This window comes from Ovis aries, chromosome 9 (assembly GCF_016772045.2).
Source record: "Ovis aries strain OAR_USU_Benz2616 breed Rambouillet chromosome 9, ARS-UI_Ramb_v3.0, whole genome shotgun sequence".
Lineage (NCBI taxonomy): Eukaryota > Metazoa > Chordata > Mammalia > Artiodactyla > Bovidae > Ovis > Ovis aries.
Window position 1 is genome coordinate 2,565,751 of NC_056062.1, and position 9,145 is coordinate 2,574,895.

Sequence of the window (9,145 nt, forward strand, 5' to 3'; positions counted from 1 at the left end):
GCAACCCACTCCAGTATTCTTGCCTAGGAAATTCTGTGGCCAGAGGAACCTCGGGGCTACAGTCCAATGGGTCACAGAAGCGTTGACACGACTCAGCTACCGCACAACAGCAAAGCAACAAGGACCTACTGTTTAGCACAAGAAACTCTACTCAATGCTCAGTAATGACATATAGGGGAAAAGAATTTTTAAAAGGGTGAACATATGTATACGTATAACTGATTCACTTTTTTGTACACCTGAAACTAACACCAATATATGTTAGTTTAAAAAGAAACAATATTCACACTTGAGAAAAAAAAAAATCAAACAATAATTATCCTCCTGCCCAATGGCAACATCCCCCAAAAGAAAAAGTCTTTCACGTGTGTCTGCTTTTGGAAAAATGAAACAATAACCTTATTTGAAAAGAAAACATGAAATTTAAAGGATTATGTACATGTATATTTGTCTTTTTATCTCTTTATGCGCTTGACCCTCGACTGTGTGAAATGACGTTTTAGTTCCTTTACGGTAGTTCTTTCCTCAACATCTCTACAAATTTGATAATTTCATTATTATTTTAAGTTTTGCTCCTTGTAATTTAGAAATATCTACTGACAGTTGTTTCTCATCCAGTAAATGTTGCTCAGTTTCTTGACGCCCTTCTGGGTGGAGAGGGGCTGTTGGCACCTCTATCCATCTCCCAACTTTTGGTCTTATCTCTCATCTTCTACCTTCTATCGGCTAGTTATTTATTTCTTTTTTCATGGTAGTAAAGTGGACTGCAAATTATAAGAGCTGATAAAAAATATTTTTATAATTTAAGTCAGGTCGAGTTGCTTTTTCTTCACTGAGCACCTCCTACATACCAACTTGTTGGCCAGGGAAAGGGGTGCAACCATCAATTTTGTGTAAAGACTGTATTTCAAAGGGATATATGGTTTTCTTAATCTGTGAGTTAGAGTTAATTATATATCTCATAAAACAAAACAAAACGATAAGATGAAGTTCTGCAGTGGTTCTAAAAAAAGATCTCAGTAGGCTAACCTTTGAAAATAAAACCATGATGGAATATTATCTGAAAACAAGCAGATGCCTTGTTTATTTTCTAAAAGAGACTACTAAAATTGAAGGAAATGGGTGTATACTAATCCTAGTGGAAAGGTTTATTGCATTTGAAACATATTCTAAGGGATTACTGTATTAAGCATAACGACTACTGATGGATAATGTGGGAAGTGACCATGATTTTAGCATAATTTATACTATGCATTTCAGTTTGTATCTGAGTCAAATATCCTATTTTTGAGCTAAACCCATGATTTTGCAGAAAACCCATAAATATATGTTTCCCATAACTTTAAAAAATAGTGCAATAAACTTTCCCTATCGTGTACCACTATATTTTCCTGCCTCTCTGAAAACAGTTTGGAGATGTTGTGCCTGGTGAATCAGACTCTGCTTCCTCTGAGAAGGAACAACAGACTCTTATTCCTGCTGCCCTTACTACTCATTCTGTGTAAGTGACATGAGCTCAGGAGACCCAGGGTTTACCTATGGCTCAAAGCACGTCATTATGCATTTAATACGGCCTCCCTGGTGGCTCAGACGCTAAAGAAGCCGCCTGCAATTAGGGACACCTGTGTTCAATCCCTGCATTTGGGAGGATCCTCTGGAGGAGGGCATGGCATCCCATTCTTCCATTCTTGCCTGGAGAATCCCATGGATGGAGGAGCCTAACAGGCTACGATCCACAAGATCGCAAAGAGTTGGACACGACTGAGCCACTAAGCACAGCACACATATGCATTTAATAACATGGTATTAACATTTCAGAAAGTATTTTAGATAAATAAAATATATACATAAAAATATGATAGCAATGTATCAGCTCAGTTCAGTGGCTCAGTCGTGTCCGACTCTTTTCGACCCCATTAACCACAGCACACCAGGCCTCCCTGTCCATCACCAACACCCGGAGTTTAACCAAACTCATGTCCATTGAGTTGGTGATGCCATCCAACTATCTCATCCTCTGTCATCCCCTTCTCCTCCCACCCTCAATCTTTCCCAGCATCAGGGTCTTTTCAAATGAGTCAGCTCTTATGGTGAAAAATAAATAAATGAAGACAGGATAAATATTATGTTTATATATATTTTTAAAACACAGTGAAGGGGGCCATAATACTTTCCTAAATCGAGCTGTAAATTTAGTTCAGAGCATCTTGATAGCTCAAAGATCTAATTCAGAAGAAACAAAATTTCTCTTAATACTAAACTTTAAAACAATTTTCTTCAAGGACTGTGGCCCAAGATAAAATGGGGACAGAAGTTTAAAATGCTTATCACCTGTGATTTCTGGAATTTTCTCTCTGTTCCTTCACATGCTTATAAACAACTCTTACTATAATCATATCCTACAACAAGGAAACACTCCAGGGTTAGATTCAAGAAATAAGAAAAATATGTTTTGTAAAAGCAGTGTTAAAAGCATCTGATATTGTGGTTCACAAAATGAATTTTCCCCCATTTGAGCCCAAAATAGAAAGAAAAAGAAGCAAAGTATTTATCCATGCTCTCTATATATAGTTATTATTTCAGTGTTCCTAATAACAATATCTTCAAACCAGCGAATTGGATCCAGTGGATTGAAGAAAACTCACATGAGAATCCAGTTTGTCTAAGACACACAAAAATCCAGAGGCAAATCAATGATCAAAATCCAGAAGATGGGAATCCATTTATATGTTATGCTCACTGATGAAACAATATTAAGATGACAGTATCTTAAATGTAAAAATACAGAGAAAAAAATATTATCATTGGTCATATTACCACTTATCATGTGATACAATTTATAAAAAACCTCACGTCTTGCATTAAAAAAACTATCTTCACAAATGCTAAATTACCCCCAAAGTCACAGCTTCCCTACTTACGTTTCAGTTCAGTTCAGTCACTCAGTCATGTCCAACTCTTTGCAACCCCCTAGTGTGCAGCGGCACACTAGGCCTCCATGTCCATCACCAACTCCTGGCGTCTACCCAAACCCATGTCCAAAAAGTCAGTGATGCCATCCAGCCATCTCAACCTCTGTCGTCCCCTTCTGCTCCTGCCCAGAATCCTTCCCAGTATTAGGATCTTTTCCAACGAGTTAACTCTTCACATGAGGTGGCCAAAGTATTGGAGTTTCAGCTTCAGCATCAGTCTTTCCAAAGAACACCCAGGGATGATCGCCTTTAGGATGGATTGGTTGGATCTCCTTGCAGTCCAAGGGACTCTCAAGAGTCTTCTCCAACATCACGGTTCAAAAGCATCAATTCTTTGGCGCTCAGCTTTCTTCACCATCCAACTCTAACATCCATACCTGACCTGACTACTGGAAAAACCATAGCCTTGACTAGATGGACCTTTGTTGGCAAAGTAATATCTCTGCTTTTCAATATGCTATCTAGGTTGGTCATAACTTTTCTTCCAAGGAGTAAGCGTCTTTTAATTTCATGGCTGCAGTCACCATCTGCAGTGATTTTGGAGCTCAAAAAAATAAAGTCTGACACTGTTTTCACTGTTTCCCATCTATTTCCCATGAAGTGATGGGACCAAATGCCATGATCTTCATTTTCTGAATGTTGAGCTTTAAGCCAAATTTTTCACTCTCCTCTTTCACTTTTATCAAGAGGCTTTTTAATTCCTCTTCACTTTCTGCCATAAGGTTATTGATATCTCTCCCTGCAATCTTGATTCCAGCTTGTGCTTCTTCCAGCCCAGCATTTCTCATGATGTACTCTGCATAGAAGTTAAATAAGCAGGGTGACAATATATAGATTTGACGTACTCCTTTACCAATTTGGAACCAGTCTGTTGTTCCATGTCTAGTTCTAACTGTTGCTTCCTGACCTGCATACAAGTTTCTCAAGAGACAGGTCAGGTGGTCTGGTATTCCCATTTCTTTTAGAGTTTTCCACAGTTTATTGTGATCCACACAGTCAAAGGCTTTGGCATAGTCAATAAAGCAGAAATAGATGTTTTCTGGAACTCTCTTGCTTTTTTGATGATCCAGCGGATGTTGGCAGTTTGATCTCTGATTCCTCTGCCTTTTCTAAAACCAGCTTGAACTATGGACGGAGGTTCGTGACATTGTACAGGAGACAGGGATCAAGACCATCCCCATGGAAAAGAAATGCATAAAAGCAAAATGGCTGTCTGGGGAGGCCTTACAAATAGTTCTGAAAAGAAGAGAAGCAAAAAGCAAAGGAGTAAAGGAAAGATATAAGCATCTGAATGCAGAGTTCCAAAGAATAGCAAGGAGAGATAAGAAAGCCTTCCTTAGCGATCAAGGCAAAGAAAGAGAGGAAAACAACAGAATGTGAAAGACTAGAGATCTCTTCAAAAAAATTAGAGATACCAAGGGAACATTTCATGCAAAGATGGGCTAGATAAAGGACAGAAACGGTATGGATCTAAGAGAAGCAGAAAATATTAAGAAGAGGTGGCAAGAATACACAGAAGAACTGTACAAAAAAGATAATCATGACCCAGATAATCATGATGGTGTGATCACTCACTGAGTGCCAGACATCCTGGAATGTGAAGTCAAGGGGGCCTTAGAAAGCATCATTATGAACAAAGCTAGTGGAGGTGATGGAATTCCAGTTGAGCTATTTCAAATCCTGAAAGATGATGCTGTGATATTGCTTCACTCAATATACCAGCAAATTTGGAAAACTCAGCAGTAGTTACATTTAAATATGTGTTAAAACTGAGAGATCTCTAAATCAGCAACAGCTCTCCTGTCCCATTTGGACAACTGAAAAAATCATTAAGAAAAATCTTTGAAACTATCACTTAGTGAATATCATCCAGAGAATTAATAAAATATTCATTCCCTGTAATAGATTGCTAACACCCAATACTGGTTTTGTCTTACACTTAATAAGTCATGCCTATTTGATTCATATTCATTAATTCTTCCACAGTTTCCCATCAGAAAGTCAAATCTGTGCAGTTAACTAGTTGAAAATAACAACTGCTGGTTCAATTAAATTTAGCAAATTTCACATTGTAGTGTTACCATATGTACATTTTTTAGAAGTAATATTTAAACTTCTGTACTAGATTGCATATTTTTGAACAAAGTAAACAAATTACATTATGACACATGGAAATATCTCTTAAAATATGCCTTTGGTTTCCTCTTTGAAAATTAAGCACAATTGCCTTAAGTGAATCCCTAATGTGTGAGTGCTAAGTCACTTCAGTCATGTCTGACTCTTTGCGATCCTATGGACTGTAGGTCACCAGGCTCCTCTGTCCATGGAATTGTCCAGGCAAGAGTACTGGAGTGGATTGCCATGCCGTTCTCCAGGGGATCTTCCTGATACAGGAATTGAACCAGGATCACTTATGTCTCCTGCATTGGCAGGTGGGTCCTTTACCTCTAGCACCACCTGGGAAGCCCTAATCAATGCCTGCAAAGTTACTTGATTATATGGGTAGAAATCTGACCTAGACAATAACAATTTCCATGTAAAACTGTGCATATTGCCAGTCATAGCATACCTTCAATTTTTCTCATAGCATCTCCATTAAAAAAGAGAGAAAAAGGAAACAAAGAAAAAGGGGATGGAAGGAAGATGCTCTGAAGTACAGCTTTGCTCTAGAATTAAGAGGCAGAAATTTCATTCACATCTAGTTTGAAGGAAAACTGATAGACTCAAAAAATATTTCAGATGGAGAAATGTGCAGTCAGAGGAAATATTAATAGGCTGCTATCGGGCTAGTATATTGACACGTGCTTGTCAAAAAGACTCGGCACAACATCCTAGAGAAAACGCACTGTTGACAAAATGCTCCAACGGTTGAACCTCAACGTCCCTCCATAAGGCAGACAGAGTTTGAGATATTGACCTTTTATAACAGAATTAGTCATTACGAGCTTTGGTCCAGGTCAATCCAGAATCTGAATCATCTGATAAATCTTAGTCTTGAGTCAGTGAAGTTGCTCAGCCATGTCTGACTCTTTGCGACCCCATGGACTGTGGACTACCAGGCTTCTCTGTCCATGGGATTCTCCAGGCAAGAATACTGGAGTGGCTTGCCATTTCCTTCTCCAGGGGATCTTCCAAACCCAGGGATCGAACCCAGGTCTCTCGCATTGCAGGCAGATGCTTTACCTCTGAGCCACCAGGGAAGCCCTAAGGTCCATACTATCTCTTAAAGTTAACAAGGTGTGGTAAGTTTCAATCATGAAAGCAAGATGGTAACAAAAGCCATTCATCGCTTGGTTTGACCTCTCTCTCTCTTTCTCTCCTTTTCCTTCTTTTGGTTCATTGTGCAGATCATCATTAAAAAACGAAATCTGGCCAGCAAAATACTTTAAGCAGGGCTTCCCTGGTGGCTCAGTGGTAAAGAATTCACGTGCCAATGCAGGGACATGGCTTCCAGTCCCGGTCTGGGAAGATCTCAAATGCCATGAAGCACGTAGCCCGTTGCCCCAACTATTTAACCTGTGCTCTAGCGTAGGGGGGACAGCAACTGCTGAGACCATATGCCACAACGAGAAGTCCACATACCCTAAATCCTGTACTCTGCAACAAGAGAAGCCACTGCAAAGAGAAGCCTGTACAAACTATAGGGTAGTCCCCATTCACCACAACTAGAGAAAGCCTCTGCAGCAAGGAAGACCCAGAACAGCCAAAATAAATAACTAAAATTATTTTTAAAAATGCATGCAGAAGGAAGAGGCCATATCTGCACAAAAATGTTTAAGTGCAGTCTATTACCAGAAGAAATAAACTGAAGGTGTCAGCTATTTGAAGTACAGATAAATGTGGTTTGATTTTAACATTTGCAAATATGTGTTATCAAAACTGTTTTCACCATACGTAATTCGCTTTCAGTAAAGAGCTCTCGATAAAGCTTACAAGCCTTGCATGACCAACAACAAATAGGTAATCCTATTCACAGCAAAGAAACAATAGAGTGCTTATAATTTGCAAGCTTTTGTGTTAACAGCTTTTATAACCAGTGGTCTATTTAAGTCTCTCCTCTGTGTGTGTACTACACACATACATACTATATACCTGGAGAAGGAAATAGCAACTCACACCAATACACTTGCCTGGAAAAATTCCATGGACAGAGGAGCCTGGCGGGATCCCAAAACAGTCGGACACGACTTAGCGACTAAACACGAGTATATAATAGTCTACTTGGCTATATAATTTAACGCCTTTTGAAGATAGAATGCGAGTTTCTTAGAGAAATAAAGATTACAGTAAAGATGACTTGCATACAGAAATTATCTTTTTGTATTATTTTTCATTACAATTTTCTTTTAGAAAGGGGAAAAAAAAAAAAAAAAAAAGACCTGGCAAGTGCCATGAGCACCTGCATTTTGCAGCAGGATGGAAACTGCAACCCGTTCCCCACCCCCCCCCCCACCCCCACCCCCACTTGCAGATCCCTAGCATTCCGACGATTTTATGAAGGGCAGAAACAAGAGCTACGGACTGCGGCGCAGCATCTTGAGCGCTGCCTGACGGAACCCTTGGCGCAGAGCCAGCCCCAAAGGAAAGGCAAGGCCTGAACTGGGACAGTCACCGGCCGCAGCGAGTTTGTGGGGCTTGCTTTTCTGCGTGAACTTCGGGCAGAAAAGGAGTGTAACTTCGGGGTGGGGAGCAGGACAACTACAAGGAGGAGCGTCCAGTGTCCCCACTTTCGTCTGCATCTCATACTCTAGTACCACCCTGCAGCCCGGCGCTCCCCCGGACTAAACCTACGCTCGGCGGCTCCGTCCGGCCCAACCCACTCGTTCCGGTGGCGCTCCAGTTCCCCCATGGCCCTCGGAGCAGTAGGCTCCCAGGGCTCGGGGCGGGTGTGTTGCCGGAGTCGCCTCCTATTGGCTCGCCTCCCGGGGCCGGGCCGCGCTCCCCGGCTCCTTGTTGGACGGAGCTGGCCCCAGCGGGCCTCACTCATTGGAGGGAGAGTTCAGGGGCGGGGCCGGGGCGGGGCCGGGGCGGGGCGGGGCCGGGTCCTGACGGAGCGCGCCGGCGGCGGAGAGCCCAGCAAGGCTGTGCGGCTGCCGGGCCGGGGTTGCGGGCGGCGTGGAGCCTGCGGGAGGCCGGGCGGCGCGGAGCCTGCGGGAGGCCGGGCGGCGCGGTGAGGCCGCCGGCGGGCGGTGCCGTCTCTCGCGGGGTGGCCGCTCCGGAGGCGCGTCTGTCAGCTTCCCTCGCCTCCCCGGCGGCGCCGCGGCCCGTCAGCTGTCAGGGGGCGGCGGGCGGCGCGGGACACAAAGGGCGCGCGGGCGGCCGGTGCGGGACAACGGCGCCGCCCGGCCCGACCCGACGGGCCCGCCGCGCCGCGAGGCCCGGGAAAAGTTTGCGGCTGGCCCGCGGGGCGACCCGGCCCCCGGGGGCTCCGGGGCGCGTCGTCGCGGGGCCGCGGTGAGTTGGCTTCGGGCCGCCGTCGTAGGGGAGAGGGGGCGGCGGAGAGAGACCGGGGAAGGGCCGGGGGCCGGGGCCGTCAGGGCGCGGGGGGCGGGTGCCGGGGCGCGGGGCGCGGGCGGGGCGGGCGAGGCGTGAGGGCGCTCCCGGGGCGCGCCGGCCAGACCGGCGGCCGGCCGCCTTCGCCCCCATGTCCTCCCCGGGGCTGCAGCTGCGCGACCATCGCGGCACCCTCCCCCCAACCCCCACCCCCACCCCCCAGATTCCGAGGCGAACTCGGGTCGCGGTTCTGCCTGGGCCTCAGTGCGAGACGGACAGCGAAGCGCCGGGCCGAGACCTTGACTTGCGCCGGGAACCGTCCACCCTACCCCACCACCCCCTTCAGTCCGGGAGAAGGAACTTGTCAGCCTCGTGTTTTCAAACATCTATATGTGAAGGTCGCTCTCCGGGTGCGGGGTGAAAATCCATTCCCCATCGCCTCAGGACTGGCCAGCTTTGCGGCAGCCCTCGAAGTTGTATAGGGCCAGGCTGGTGCGGAGCCAAGCTCAAGGTGAAGTGGCAGGTGCCCCAGCAGCCCCTTCACGCCCTCCGGACTCTGTTTAGGACGAAAACAGAGCTTTGGTTACCCCCTGGGAGACAGTAAACAGGACGGCTGTTTGGTGGTGTTTTTCCGAATTGCTGCTGCTTTCTACGGAAAACTTTCCTGTGAAGGCTGTGGG